We start from the raw sequence: 16,694 nt of genomic DNA, 5'->3' as shown, positions 1-16,694 counted from the left end.
GTTAGTATGTGCAAATTATGCAAATGCAGCATTTACAGCAGTTACTGCTGGGACATTCATAGTTATGAACAGATCTACACTCTATGAACAGATCTAAACCCTAATGTCTGTATTTCATATTACCCCAGCTATGAAGTAACATCCCAGCTATCCCAACACACTTATGTTATTTCTTTCCCTTTCAAGTGCTCAGGCAAGTTTAGGGCACCTTGTTTTCTTCTTCCACTCTGCAAAAATCATCGTATTCCTTATCCTTCCAGAAAGTGCTCAACAGTGCAAAAATGTCTTGAGAAGAAAGTGGTTCAGGATTTGTTTTGTGCACTTCCCCACTTCACAAGGGGACAGCCAGCACATAAAAACAGTCAATGTTTATATACTGCATTTGCTCAGGACGTGAGCCCAGGGGTGAGTCTATGTGCACAATCTGTCCTTTAACTCATGCACACCTTGTAATGTTCATTTGGATTTGTCCCATTGGGATACCCATCTGAATATTCCTCTAAATAATTCAGTAGCATAACCTATCAATTTTTCTGCAATATTAGTCACTTTTCCTTGCTGATTTCTCTTGCAGTGTATTCATACTTCAGTGGAGTTTTAGAAGTATTGAAGAAAAATTTGCATACCAGATATTTTCAAAAAATTGTAAAGTTCCAAATTTCTTTGCAGCTAAATTATCTTTGACTACCATAAAAGATTACATTGTGGGTATTCTTGTTCTTCTTAAAAACTGTGTGTTGCAAGAGCTAAATATCCAGTAATAAATATCCAGTAAATCTCCAATAATATTTCAGATGGGTCAGAGAAGTAAACAAATGTGTAAAGTGCATTCCTAATATCTATCCTCATGGCCCAGGAAATGCAGGTATATGAGTCGTCATTGTTGAAGTCAAGCTGGGCATATGTTTTGCACGTGGCTATAAAAGAATGCACAGTTTTAAAAGAGTCATATCTCTTGGCTAGGGCATATCACAACAAATGTTTCAAAAATAACTATACTGCTGGCAGAAAAGAAAAAAAACCCATCATTTGCAGGAAAATCCACATGCCTCTTGGGAATGTCAAGTATTGTTCAGAAGATAGATGTATCAAATACCTGCAATCTTTTCTGAAATCACAGCATTTAGGATAAGAATCACATATACCCTTATAATCCTTTTAAGCTAACTGAAATAATTATATCTGCTATAGAAACTGCCCCAATACATTATTGAATGTAAGTAGGTGATGTTCATGATCCTCTAAATACTTGGGAATACCTTTTTAATAAAGACAAAAAAGAAGCAAAAAAGGCCTCCATTGCAAAGTAAGCTTGCATTTGTTGCTAACTCGCTTTGGTGTCCTAAGTGACAATGAAAAATTCACCAAGAAAGCTCATAGTTTCCTGTCATCCTCAGGAAGAAACTTGAAAAGTTTCTTCTCATCCAGTACTCTTTACCTCTTCATTTATCTGATAGCTGTGTCAATTTGTATTCTTTTCCTTAAAGCATCAACTTCATGGAAAAATGGGAACCATCTAAGATTTGAGGATCAATGCAAAGTATTGACAGGTTGTGAGGTACAAGACTGCACAAATTATGGTTACTAATAGAGGGGGAACTATTCTAGGGGAACTATTCCAGTAAAGTCACTTTACCAAGGCGTTACGTTTTTGTTTGTAACTCTAGCCAAGTCTTTTTCTACTTTTAACTAAACAATGAGAGGAAACAATGCTGTATTTTTGAACTCTTCTTTACAGTCCAGGAGAACACTTGTTTTCTGATCTCAAGATAGTGATCTGTTGCTCCTGATGCCATGTTTCACCCACCAGCCTGTCTGCATGTGTATTGCTGTCACTGGCATACAATTGACACTCTTGCTTCCTGAGGTACTGCCACTCACCATTGAGATCATGCAGCATTTGGAAAGGGTTTAACATTGTGAAAACTCAAGATTTGTTCTAGAAAATTGCTTTATAACAACTTTCATTGTATTCTTGTCCACTGCTTCAGAATGAAGATGCATTTCTGACAGTCTCTGAAAACTTGCATGCCATAACACTGATATAAACACTAGTTTTGTCCCTGGGATAACTGTAAAAGTACTACTAATAATGAGTTGAAAATAGATATCAAAGAGACAGCTAGCAAAAGATTCTAAATTACGACCTTGTTACAACAAGAAGAGTGCATTGAGATTCAGGAACTCTTTAGAGAACCATGTTGTTGCTCCTTCTGTATAGTCCACATGAGTGGGAATGAATTCATGTAAAGCTCTTTTTACTCATTTTAGCTCCTCTGGTTATTTTCACAACACTCCCATTCTTTGTTTAGTTTATATTAGCTGGTATTTTATTTTGTTTTATTTATGACCTAGAAAACTCTTTCTGTGTTTAATATTTATAAGTATTTTTAATATATTTTTGTTTGTTGCCATTTAGTTTCCAGTTCATTATGTCTAAAGCCAATCCTGCTAATGTGTATTACCTGCAATTTTTATGTGAGCAGTAGTCAGAAATTTTTATCTTCACCTTTATATCAGTCAAAATTAAATGACTGGAGAGATTACACTTTTTTGAAACTTTTTGTAGTCACAGTAATTTGTCTTACACTTTACATTTACTCCTTCCTTCATGTCTAAAGTAATAGTTTCAAATTATAAACAGACAAGTTCTACGCAAAGATGGAATTAATTCTTTGAGATACCTATTGGTATCCCGTATGTATAAGATCAAAGAGAAGTTAAATTTTAAATGAAGAAAGGTTTAAATAAGTCAAAGATTTGGGGTAGTGCACTCATGAAAAAGGTAATTTAAAGAAAAAAATTACACAGATTAACAACATGTACAGTAGGGTGTAAGTTTAGATCTGTGGATGTGGCATACTTGTACATACATTCTGAGCTGGAAAAGCTTTTTGCTAAAGAAACGAAAATAACAGCTTCAAAATTTCAGCTTTGCTTCAGAACTGTGAGAATCAGACATTCAGCTGACATAAATGAGGACTGATCTGTTTAAAACAATGAGACTACTGAGCTACACCAGCTATGGCTGTGGCCTCGTATTTTTAATGTCATAGAACTAATTACCCTGCGCTACATTCTAAACTGCATCCAGTGTATCTACTGACGGCATGCTTGCCTGCAGGGCCAAAGCTTTCCTGCTGAGCAGGCTGCTTTCTAAGAAGACGCAGGATCCAGGCTGGGAGAAGACAGAGTACTCTGCCCTCCCCGTCTCAATCTGGGTTCAGCATGCTTTCAGAATGACATGGGGAAACAGCAGCTATGTTGCTGTGTTTTTCCTTTTATCCTGTTCCCTGTCTGTGCCTGACTAGTGTCCGGTCAAAGGGGTATGGGAAAGAGCATTGCCAGCTTGACAGAAATTCACAAAATTCACAAAATCATAATCTCCTCAGATCCATGAAGGAAAATGTTTGATGTCTTTATTGATCAACTTGCTATCTTCCTTTAGCCATTGCCCTGATGTATGACTGCACACGCACACATATAATGGAAAGTGAGTCATGACACTTTTTTCAAAATAATAGAAATGAAAGTGGGCTTTCTTCTGAGGTGATTTTTTGAAAATCTAGGGGGACAAAGATAACAAACTGGTTTGGAGCTCTCTGTATATCTCTCTGGCCATCTACTGATCACACTACCAGGGATGATGAAGATACACAGAAGTAGGCTGTTAGGGTTCTCAAGGGCTGCCTAATCTGTCCTTTTCTGATGCAAGATGGATATTGCCAGAGAGATAAATGAGACATTATCTTTAACTTTTTTTTATAAAGAAATACAAATGTGAAGACTGCTGTCTTATAGGCAATATGCAAAAGTAATTTGCAGCTCTTGCTGACAGAAAGGCCAGCCTAAATTTCATTGTGAAATTACTAATACATCCATGACCAAGACAACAAGCTTGTTTCTTTCTTATTTGTGTCAGTATTTCCTTCTTGAGGATGAACAAATCCTAATTCTCAGGTTTTCATCACAAGACAGGAAAGCCTGACCATTCATAGAATCATAGAACCAGCTGGGTTGGAAAAGACCTCTGAGATCATCAAGTCCAACTCTTGATCCAACACTGCTGTGGTTACTAGGCCACAGCACTAAGTGTCACATCCAGTCTCATCTTAAAAACCTTCAGGGACAAAGAATCCACCAGTTCCCTGGGCAGCCTAATCTAGTGCCTGATTACCCTCTCTGTAAAGAATTTTTTCCTAATATCAAACCTAAACCTCCCCTGGCAGAACTTAAGACCATGCCCTCTTATCTTACTGGTAAGAAGAATTTTACTGAGTGAAGTTTATGTCTATGGCAAAGCTCTTTAGTTTTGTGGAATGACATTATTTATGAATGATTAATAAAAATGAAAAATTAATTATCTTGGTTGCATCGAGAGCTTATAAGAAGAGTTCATAGTATAAAGTTTATTTAGGTAGGTATCTACTCATCTCCATCCCTATTTATTTTATTAATCAGAGTTAAACCCAAACATCTGCCCTTTCTTCATTAGACTCAAAGCCTAATTTGAAATAGGATTTTTTTTTACAGTAGAGGTATTTTTTTATTCAGTTGTTTACTAAAATGGGGTAGCTGGGAGTGGGGGGAATCAGATGTTATTAATACTGTTAAAATATTCTCAAACCTTCCAGGAAAGCAGATAGCAGTTTACAAATGAGACATTTCTCATGCTGCTGAAATAATGGAGGAGGAAGTTGTGAAGCTTTAATTTTATGAGTCTTTGTGGTAGTGCACAAATAATAATTCCCATTGATAAGACATATAATGTTTCTCAACATGTATCCTGATCTGCAACTATTATGTTAATAAACATAGCTAATCAGTTTAATGTGCTTAGGGTGAGACAAGCAATGAATGCCAATACAGAGATAACAAGAAAGGAATCTTTTTTACCACTATTTCTGTGGCAGGGAAAACCTGAGAATCTATCTGTTGTTAATGAATAAAGATTCAGAAAAAATTCTGAAAAGGTATTTTTTTCACATTAAGAAAAATAGTATTACTTCATATATTTTTGAAAGACATTTTATATTTTTAAAAAATAATGAGATGTCTTCCTTATGTAACTGTAAGATGTTAATGTCTCTTTTCACACCAAACTATTTTTACTGAAATTTGGAAATGTTTAATAAATAACAATTAGAGTTAGACTTTTTCAGAGGAGATTTAGAAAAGTTCTAAGCTGGGGTAGTTTTTACCTTCCACTTCCTTGTACTATCATGACAATTTTTCCTCAGCCTTCTCTTCTACCTCTTATTTTTCTATTTTTAGTTTACCCTTTCTTGAGAACTGTTGTGTCATTGAAGTTTTGAAATGAACTTCTGTGGGCTGATGACTGGAGAAGCTGACCACAAATGAGTGGGGATGTTATTGAAAAAGACATGCTGTTTTTAATTTTTTAAAAAATTTAAATCTTTAACCTATTTTTTATCTCATTACCTGGACTACTCCACTTTCAGCTAAGGGGATAAAGTATGCATAAACATCATCAATAGTTTCTGACAAACACTGCTGTGATTTCTCTTTTGTATAGTAAAGTGAGGAGATGTTGCAGTACCTTGAGTTTTTGGACTGTTTGGATAGATAGACACAGTCTTAATTTTTGCATCTTGGTTAATAAAAACCACATACTTTCAAACATAGCAAAGACAGAAATATGTCTTTAATAAAGAGATGTAATCTACTGAAAGGCTACAGGACAAATTTTAATCTCTGGTTATTTCAAATGTATTTAATTAAGTTTTGTAGTCTTGCGGAGTTACATTAAAACAGAGAAAAGAGGAATGCAAAAGACCAATTAGGTCACCTAGTCTGTCCCTCAGGGGATCAGTAAGGATTGTTCCCTGCAGTGTTAAGTAATCATTTTATCTAATTATTCAACCCTGAAAAACGACCAGTCAATTCAATCTCTCAATTAATGAAACATTCTGTGAGTCTTTTTGAATAAATAGGTTGGTTTTCTTTCCTAAGTAAGTGAGCTAGTACAATTCAATGAAGAAAAATGAAACTTAAATGCATTAAAGTAAGATTTTTAAATGAAGTTCTGACAAAAATCAGGGCTTTCCCATTCTTTGAAGATTCCAGGACAGGACTGCATGAAGCATTGTAGTATGGAGGAGTCAAGTCAAGTGTATTAGAGTAAGGGTTGTGAATTAAGTAGGCAATTGAGAACTAGCATTTTCTTTCTACCTCTTTTAAGTTGGCTTTGTGAATTATATCCCTGATGACAAGAATCCCCAGTTTTGTGTAGTTTGATTTTTAGATTCTCCAAGCTGTAACCTAACGCAAGAAGTTCTATATTCTCAGTTTGTACTTTTAGTTAAATATTTCCCAGAGGATTGAAGGACAGTGTGAATTAATTAAGCACTCGTGGTGCAAACCATGTTTTGTTCTATCTGAATCTTTTTCTGTTGGGTTATTGCTATCCAACAAAGCTATATACTGCCTGCTCATATTTCATTCAGCATCTTTGTTTTCCTGTAGGTTTTTCTCCTGAATATTCAATTCCAAGTTAAATCAATATAGAGAAGAACTTAACATGGAACAATCTATGTTATCTTTGTTGTCTGAAGTTGAAGTATATAGGACACCATAATATTCCTGCAATTAACAGATTCTGTTTGGCTTGAAGATCTGTCACTTTCACACCCTTGGGGTTTTTTTTTTCTAGTATTGAATGGCATTTTAACCAGATCTCTTGCTTTTCCAAAGAAATTTTTTGTTGTGCCTTGAAGGTTTCTCTTCTAATCACATCTATTCTTGACTTCTTTTCCTTTTAACATGAACTCTGCTGAAAGTAAGTGTCCCAGCCATCTGCACTGATAATCTTTATCCTCAGTCTTTAAATAAACCAGTATGTTCTTTCCTGCTAATGTAATTAGGAGGTTTGCCTAAGTAAAGGTGAAAGAATTGTTCCTTCAGTATTTACAGTATTTCCCCAATGAATCCTTATTGTGATGTATATATGTAGCCTACTTATGTTTACAACGTAACTTTACAAGCAGTACCACAAGTCCAGGTAATACTTAACATATGGACCCTCGGGAGATCCTTCTCTCTTGGCAACTGATATTGTACCTGTTTCTGAGAGCTTAATGTGCGTCTTTATGCTTTATCCATTTGTATGCCTATGAAAAGATTAGTCTCTATAATTATTTAAATTCTCTGTATCTTGTAAGTAGATGGCTGAAGAATTCCTGGCAGTAAGCAAGGACTGGGCATGTCAAATGATGCTGAATTAAACAGACTTCAGTCTTGTTACTCACTTTGAAGGTCACCACAGAATGGAAACTTAGAAAATGAAGTATTTAAGTGCATTTGTTTCCTTAATAGTATTGAAGATTGTGGTTGTTTTTTTTTAAATTTAACTTAGAGTGTTAATGCTTTAAAAATTTCCTGGACTTGTCAATGGCTAAAGTGTTGCAACTAGTTGCCACTGATGTAAACAACCATCACCACTAGTTTTGACAATTACTAAATGTGCATTTATTGAGAGATTTCTAGCTGATTATAAAATTGATTTTTTTCTATCTCTTCGCTGTAAAGAGGGTCGTGATTGGGTAAAAAAGGAGAGAATCTAACTAGAAGTACTTAATTACAAATGAATATTGGATACAGTAAGCTGGTTGACACAATATAGAATAGCTTTCAGGCTTCTTTATGCAGCATATCTCAAACAGACATGTTGGAATGCTGGAGATGACTAAAACTTCATTAACCCTTGCAGAGTTACACCATCTGGAGACTAGGAGTCTTTGAGTATCTGGCTTCCAATAGTCATGGAATTTTCTCCTTCACCTATGCAATAAAGCCAGGAAAGTTCCAGACCACCTTTATTCTACACATATTAATTTTACAGATTTTTGCCTTTAATAGCTTTTGAGTGTAAACATTTGAACCTTGCATTCTATCTTTTTTCTTTTGGTTGCTTTAATTTAGAGATAATTTTAACAAACAAGTCCATTACTGTAATGTCTTTGGCTATTGTTAAGTTAAACAGTGCCATAGCATGTTCCTGGGTAGTGGGACACTTTTTGCTCAGCCATTGACATGGTTTAAAAAAAGCACTTTTTCCAAAGAACTTTCAGGCATGATTCAGGAAAGAGCAAAAGGCAGGGACAATTCCCAACATAAAAACTGAATGAATTCACATAGTTTAGGAGGTTACTGGAGTCAGATAGTATGCTAAATGCAGAGATATATGGTGGAATTAGAGTGGTCTGTATCTACAAAAGAAAATGTAGTAAGAATGTTCTTTATGAAGAGGAGAGCATTTATTTTTATTTATAAGAATTTTCATTGAAGACCATAATTTCTTTGTTTGACTTCCTATGGGTTAAAATCCTGACATGTTGTTCTAGGATTTGGGAATTCCATGGTAAAGCAAAGCAGTACACCCACAGGTAGGTTCAAATAAAATATTAGTTTATTAGGCAACTGCTACTACTAGTTGCAAATATACTCAGCTAAAATATTAGGTTCAAATATGTCCAGCTAAAGCAGTGCAAAGCTCAGAAGGTACATACCAGAAGAAATGTTTGGAAGTCAAGGAGTCCATCTCTGAGTCCCATCATGCTGAGGTCCAGCAGGCAAAACACTTGGCGGGTGTCCCCGAGGAGGCAACATAGTCCTTGGTGTTCTGAGTGCCTCGCTCAGGTGCACAGGTTCGGGCTTTTTATCTGGGAAATTTGCAGTCTTATTCTGACTCGTGTGGCCACCACATGACAGAAGGAGGGGTTTCTGAATTGTCACGTCTGCTGATGGGCTGGAGTGTGCCTGCACCAGGAGCACTCCAGGGGTCTCTAACCTCTTCAAGGGTCGTTACTTCCTCCTATCACAGTCTTCATAACCTCTATCTCTCCTTGACTGGGCAACTGGCAGCATGCCTGGCCCTCTATCTCTATTGTAACTAGTCTTCTCCTCTCTATCTTGCAAAGTTCCTTTTCCCACAGCCTGTTCCTGCGCCTTGGCTGCCAAGGGCCGGCCTCAGGTCAATAACTCATAGACATGTCCATACACACATGTCCCAACAAATCTGCTATATTTTCTGTTTAAAGTAGGTTACATTTCTCGACAACTGTAGCTCCAATTGTTAATATATTTTTAAATCAGGCTTATTATCTGTAAGATTAAGATGTCAAGCACATTCACGAATGTCCTTTTTTACTGACACTTTCATTGTCAGTAAAATTATTGTTTGCTACTGTCTTTCAGAATGGATGGTAAGGGTCAATTTGAAGAGTGGGATTTGAACTGCATGAGTGATCAAACAATTACACCCTCAAAGACTCATTATATTTCCATCATAACATTAAATTTTCATAAATTATGTAAATTTTATATTGGGCATGTGTGTTACATGTCAATAATTTTCCCATGTTTTAATACATGGAGATACTGTATGATGTACTATTACATACATCTATTTTAACAGCTGTCAACCTTCCTCTTGCAGTATCCTTTTATCTATTACACTTTTGAATCATCTGAAAGTCCTTGAAATTAATAACAAAATGCAGTAATCAAGGTGATCAGAACTCTTTCCAAACCAGAAGAAATGTTGCCAGTACACAAATAATAAACCTTGCCTACCACCTGTAGTGCAAATGCTACAACAAGGAGACGCTTGTTGACTTGGAGTGTCTATTATGATAAAGTAGCGATCATTATTTGCACAGATCATTTAAGATCTATGCTAAAATTTAAATTTCTTGCTCCCAAAGCACATACAAATCCAATCTATTATTGAAAGAAAAGTGAGGAAATGAAGGATCTGCACAGAAATCTATGTGCAAAGAAAGACTATTTGGATTCTGCAGTTGCACTCCAGTTTAAAAAACTCATCTTGATTAGCTGGTAGAATGTTAGTTATGCTAGATTATAGGAACTGAAAACTTTTGCTAATTAAGAGATTCAATTAGGAAGATCTGTTCAGCCGTAGCTTGCAGATATGTCTTATTTTCAGGGAGACAGTTGTTAAATGTCAAACAATTCTGAATCAAATTTTGTCGAGTCTCTAGTATCCATATCCAACATCTTTGTTAAGCTGTAGAATTTCTTGTGGTTGTTTCTATTTAATTACAGCACCAAAAGAAAGAAGAAAATGATCTTTCTGGCTTTAAAGGCAAATTGGTGCTTTGTTAGTTTTTTGTGGTTGTTTCTATTTAATTACAGCACCAAAAGAAAGAAGAAAACGATCTTTCTGGCTTTAAAGGCAAATCGGTGCTTTGTTAGTTTTTGTTAAACAGATTAAATAAACTATTTATAAATTGAAGCCAACCAGCCCATCAAAAGCAGTCCCCCTTGCCCTTACAAAATATTTGGCAAATGGAAGAAAAAAATGTTGTTCTTTTTTTTCAGTTTTCTTACATTAGTTGAATTTTGTTTCAAGAAAGGACAGTCAGCAGTGGATAAGTATTGAAAAAACTCTGAACCTTGAAGTTCTCTTTTGACAGTAAGACCAAAACAAAAGACAAGAGGGAAGGACACAATGCATGATGTCAAGTATATCTCACTATATGCAGGCCACAGCTTCCATCTTTTGAAGTGATCTCTTTCTCAGACACTTTTTCTTACAAGAAATAGGAAAATAACTGAATTGTGACTTCTGAGATTTTGGAGTAGAAAACTACTGAAAAGGTATAAAAAAATGCTTGATTAGAATTCAGGTTGGGCAACTCCTACCTATGATATAGACTACTACAGATGTAATTCTTTGCAGTCTCTGAAATATATATATGTGTAAGTTGACTAATAAATTTATATTTGATTTAAGTGTTATGGTTTATAAATTAGGAAGTCTCCAGAGCACCTGAAATAAAACTGTTATGTTGAATGAATAGAGGTATTTATTAGGGGGATTTAGACATGAAAAATCCCATATAAAATAGAAATATAAAACATGTTCTCATAAAGCTGGATCCAACATTTACTTCTCTTAAGTTCTTTCTGATATTTAAAAGCTCCATAATTATCTATCTCTTTTTTTTTTTTTTTTTTTTAACTCTTTGCACACTGTTTCAGTCCAGTGGCTGGTGCAGGTTTGAGGAAGTGTAGACTTGTATGACTCCCAGTCCAAACATAAACAGGAAGCAAGTAAATATTAATGATATACTGGGAATTAAATTTCTGCTCTAGAAGTTCAAGAAGAATACTCTAAATGCCTACTGATGCCTACTTTCAGAATATTAGAGTGAAACTTTATTATCTTGACTAGGCAACTGGCTTCTTCTCCAAGCTCCATAATTTGGAGTCAATTGCAAAAGGGAAAAAGCAAAGGAAAAAAAAAAAAGGAAAACAGGAATTCAGACTTTTTTTAAACCGAAACTGAGGCATAGCTTAGAATTTTACAATGGAAAAATAATTTCAGAAACTGCTCAGTTCCAGCTCAGATAAGAACAGCTTGTTGATTAATTAAAAATAATGTTTCAGTGGTATGTTTTTAAAATACAAGGATTTATTATTTCAGTGATAACAAGTTTTCAAGAAATCATTAAATTTTTCTACAATGCACTATCAGTAGACATTGTACTGTACAAACAAAGAGAGCTGAATGTGATCTAGTTCTAGTCTGTAAGTGTGACTGTTTGCACATTTTACATTTCAAACTAATGCTAACTCTCATAAGGGAGCTGCCTTTTGAACCAGGTCCTATAGGTGGGAGAAAACCACTTTTGCATTGCAAAAATGTTCTATTAATTAGACTTGATAGTTAGGTCTAGTATTTCCACAGTGCAGTGAAGTTTATTCCCATACTATATCAAAATGTATAGAAATACTGAAATAATGCTCCCGAAATAAAATAAACTCAACATTGTATACAGTGTTAATATTAACATATTATTTCCCACACTTTTCTGTCCTTATGTAATTCATTTAGATGATGTGATTTATTTTGCCTATGTCATCCATTTCCAGTGAAGGCTGTTGTGATCAGTAGGTCTTGATTTGATATAGGCTGTGGCTTTCAAATTATAGAAAAATTTCCCAGGCGAATCGTCACACTAAGGATTCATGCCAGAGAAGTCATAAATACCCTTCAGTGCAGTGATTTCATAACTGATTTCATAACTAAAGAAACACCTTTTACAACTGAGATTTCCACCAATTGTAACTTAGAAGGTAAGAAAAAAAAGGAGAAAAAATAGAAGATTTGCAAATAAAAGTATTGTCCTGTTTCTGTATTGAACAGCATTTAATCAGTTTGAAAGTGTCAAATGAAGCAGTCTGTGAGTTAGTATTCTAATATTATTCTCAGTTTATTTAAAGTCAGGAGGAAGAAAATATGTAAAGAAAGATTTACCAGAAATAAATAAACTCTGAAGTAATCCATGCAGGCAAGTAGTGGTAGAGAATGGATAGATTTGTCAAGTTTGCAAAATCTTTTGTGAGAGTTGTATGACAAACTTACTCGATTGGTGAGTAAGAGAATTTTTAGATACCGATTGCTACTAAATTTATTAGCAAGAATTTTAAATTATACTAATGGAGAACTAGTTGATTGTTCACAATAGGGAAAAGCATAATTTTGATTTTATTGTGGTGAACTGAAATTATATTTGTAGACATATTATTGGAAGTTTAAGAAAATCATCTGAATGTTAAATATCCCAAAGATAGTAGCATTAGACTTCTGTTATACTATGCTTAATTTAGCAAAGATCAGACTGATTGACTCAGATAAAAACCCCCAAACTGGTAAACCCTCTTTGCTTATTATCTTTCATACATTTATCTTTCATACATTTGATAAATTTATTTTTATGATTTTAGATGGCAGAGACTCATTTTCATTAAATTTGTTTACCATAGTTATGGAAGGATTGTCAAAAATAACCATTGAGTTTGATACATCTGTGTGTGTTCCCTTCTCTCTGCCTCCCAGAATTTTCATTCCAGCCATGAGTGCTGGTGTTCCTTAGTTGAACATCTGGTGCGGTGTTTCTGACAGCAACATCACTCCTCGGGGAATGAATGTGCCATCTGTATGACACACTCAGTATCTAATGGTTTAAGAGCCAGAGGCACATAACTGTCCGAAAAAGTACATTTTTCAGGTTGCTATGTTTTTGGTGTCTAATCCACATTTTACCAAAAAACTACTTATTGCACAATGTTACAACTCTGTGTTCCTGAGTCTGTAAGTGTGAAAAAGGAGGAGAGGACTTTAGCATCCAGTATGCCATTATTATATCTAGCTGCAGGCAAGAGAGAAGAAGAGAAAGATTAAAAACCCCCTCACAAAACAGAACCCCAAGAGGTAATAATGTCCTCAGCAGAAGAGCTGATTCTAATAGAAATGTAATATGAAATCATTTTGTGAAAGGAAGAGTGTACAAACAGATGTTTAGCACTGTCTATAAAACATGCAAGTGTTGCCTAAAGCTACAGTAGTTAAAAAGATGAACCAACGTATCCCAAATAAAAAACATTAGACTCTAAATGAAAGTCACAATAAAATATACTTCTGTAGAAATTTCTTACTCCTTCAATCAGGACTTCTGTAAGACTTTTGCACTTGCCTGAACTTCAGTATGATTATGAAGTACTGAAGATATAGAACAACATAAGTCAGACTGAGCCTGGTGAAACTGCAGGGGAAAGACTTTCTTCATAAATTCAGCTCCTTTTTTTTTATAGGACAAGGAGAAAACACCATTTATGAGGCTCTAGTCTGATATAGGGGAAAACACTTCAATTCTAGGCAAAAAAGAAAAGTGCTGCTGGAAGGTAGGAAGCTTTCAGATGGCCTTTCAGGGCTTTGGCGTTTTTTTTTTCCTCTTTAATTCCTCCTTTGCATTAAGAACCTGTTTTTACTCATTGCTTACATTAAGGTTTATAGACATATACTTGCTCCAGAAAAAGACATATGCTTAAAATGGCCACTATTTATGTTTTTTTTTTAACATTCAAGATGAAGACTTCTAGTTAGCATAGTAGTAACAGCAGTAGCAGTCCTGGGCTATTTTGTTTTTCTAATGACCCTGCCTGTGGCTTATTTTCTCCTTCAGCCTTTTTAGGTAGTAAAATCAGCAACAGTTCTTTTAAAAATGTATGGCTCAGATTCTTGTGACTTTGTTCCATGGAGAGCAATTTAAAAATAGTGATAGAACTGAGAAATGTATTTCTCTAAAGGAAAGCTAATGGAAAAGTTGCCTGTGTGATAATTTGCTAGTCAACATTATTATTATTGCAAAGGTATTCATAATGTTAGAAAAAATGTAAAGTAAAAGTGTAATTGAGACATTCAATGTCAAAGTTGTCAATCCAGGTTTTGAATATTGCAATTCAGTATAAAATTTAAGAATTTTAGAGCTTATCTTAGATTTTGCTTACACCAAGCTAAACTTATTTAAGGAATTACATACTACAACACTTGTGTAGGTAAATTAATTTGAATATGACTACTGATGTAAGATCTGTATCAAAATTCAGCATTAGTGAAACAGCTATAGTTACTATTTGTCCAGCTCATTTGTTTTGTTTTTCAACATTTATGTAAGACCACTTTTTTTTCTTGGTATATCAGTTGTCTGGTGACAAAATGAAATGGATTTTGAAAACCAATCTGTGATTCTGAGTGCCTTACTATTTTTGGGAACACAATTTAACACATCATGAAGGCAGAAGAAATTTGGTGCTCAGTGTTTGTCTGCAATAAAGGGCTCATTTAAAGTTTCTTAAATTGTACACCTGAAAATAAAATCACTGTATCTTATCAAATCAAACTTGAGAATCTTTTTCCTCTTGGTTTTGTATATACTTAAAAAACATTGAGCTCACCATAAGGACTACTAGAAACAAAATTACAACTAATAGATAAGAACAGTTTATTCTTTCTTCTTTAGCAGAAACTTGGTGAAGGTGAAAGCTTGAAAGGGACATGCATATGTGACAAACTGTTAGATTAGTTTTTTCAGTGCTAAATATTCATGTTGATGCTGTTCTCTCCAAAATGAAGGACACGTGTACTACACTGATATGTGGGGTAAGTCATTCCTATTTGAAATGAGCTAATGTTCTCATTAGAAGTTTATTTGTGCTCTCCTATGTCATTTGCACTTGGACTGTCACCTGAAGGAACTGGAGACATGAACATATATAACTGTTACCAGAGAAATGAAATTGCTGCATTGGCTGAGCAAAGACAAAACTGTTCATTCACCTCTTCATGTGAAGGACAACCTAGAAGTCATGGTCTGGCTGTCTTTCTGCGGCATATAAAAAGTGTCAGTATGCCACACAGCCTTTTGAAAATGCAGAAAGGTTGGCTTTTGTAATGCCAGGAGTAGAAGGAAAATTACTTACCTTGTAATTTGATGAGGTTAATATTAGCAAGATTGCTCTTTTATTAGTCTAGAATAGGATAAAACTTGAGGTTATGCAACTATATTATTTTTTATAAGCCTTTCAATGCAGGACAACCAACAACAACGAAGTGACAGAAAGATGGCAAGTCACAGAATAAATTGCTTCTGTTCTTTGACATCATCTCAGCATCTAAAGAGAGCCTTATCTTAAAAAGCAACACTGATTTTGATGCAGAGGTATTGCTCATTACTTATCAGAGCTAATAATAACTGTATGGCTTTCTCCAGTATAAGAGGTGGCCTGGTCCTGGCGGAGTTGCTTGAACACTCAGTACAGACCTGATAATGCATGCCAGAACTGGGAGAGGTACTTTTAAATGCAATGCTGTCACATTGAAGCTGAACAGTTTTCAGGAGCCTATCTAGCATTGGTCACTGGCAGTGCATTTTTCTAGGTATGTGTTTTTCGGATTTAGCTGTGTCAGCTCTGATTTGATACTGTGTCACTGTGCCATAGGCACATCCAAAGAAATAATCAAGCTGTAAAACATCAGAAAAAAATCAGTGTCTTTGGAAGATGATACCAACCATACTAACTCAGTGAGTCTTGGCTTGCACTGGGAAAACAAGCTTAGAATATTTTCTGTCAGTGACCTTTGTGCAACAGAGGCAAGGGAGTAAGTATTTGTTGTGTTTCTGTGCCATTAGTCCAGGTTGTAGAGAAAATTATAATGAATTGTATCTGGTGTTTCTATAACCATATTTTGTGTGTGGCTTCTAGAGGCTGGATGTTGAAGAAAGAGGAAGATTCCACTAGTAGGTAATAGTCTCTGCAGCCTGCCCACGGAGTTGTTTACTGACCTAGAAAGAAGAGTAGTGAATCTCAGGTATTTCTTATTTAAAATGTAATTTCTTTTGCTAATGGGAGACGTGGGATGTGACAGGGAAGTGGACTCAGCATGAGTATGTAAGACAAACAGTGTGCAACATGGTATTTTGTTGCTACTAGACATATCCCAATTCAGACTGATCCTACACTTTCTGTAATGCATCTTTTTGTGTCATTTTACCAATCTGTCACAAAACTGGAATGCTGCTTTATTGTTTCACTACTTCTCCATATCCCTACTGTTTTCTGGGATCTGTTGAAATAATTATTATACTTCCAGAAAGTTTTTCCTTCATGTTACTGCAGAATGGCATTCCAGGTCTTTGTGGTTTGGTTAATGAAAAACTCTTTAAATGGTATTTGATGTTTAGGACTCGAGTATCATAACAGGTATTTCTGAAAATAACATTTTAGCTTCCTGTTAGAAGCTTCATCCATGTCTTCCAAAATCACTAATTTACAGATTACTCAACATAACTTACATGTTGTATGCA

Source organism: Neopelma chrysocephalum, unplaced genomic scaffold (genome assembly GCF_003984885.1).
Source record: "Neopelma chrysocephalum unplaced genomic scaffold, ASM398488v2 Primary Assembly neopelma1_97065, whole genome shotgun sequence".
Classification (NCBI taxonomy): Eukaryota; Metazoa; Chordata; class Aves; order Passeriformes; family Pipridae; genus Neopelma; species Neopelma chrysocephalum.
The sequence above is the reverse complement of the archived record's forward strand: the minus strand, read 5'-3'. Positions refer to the sequence as shown.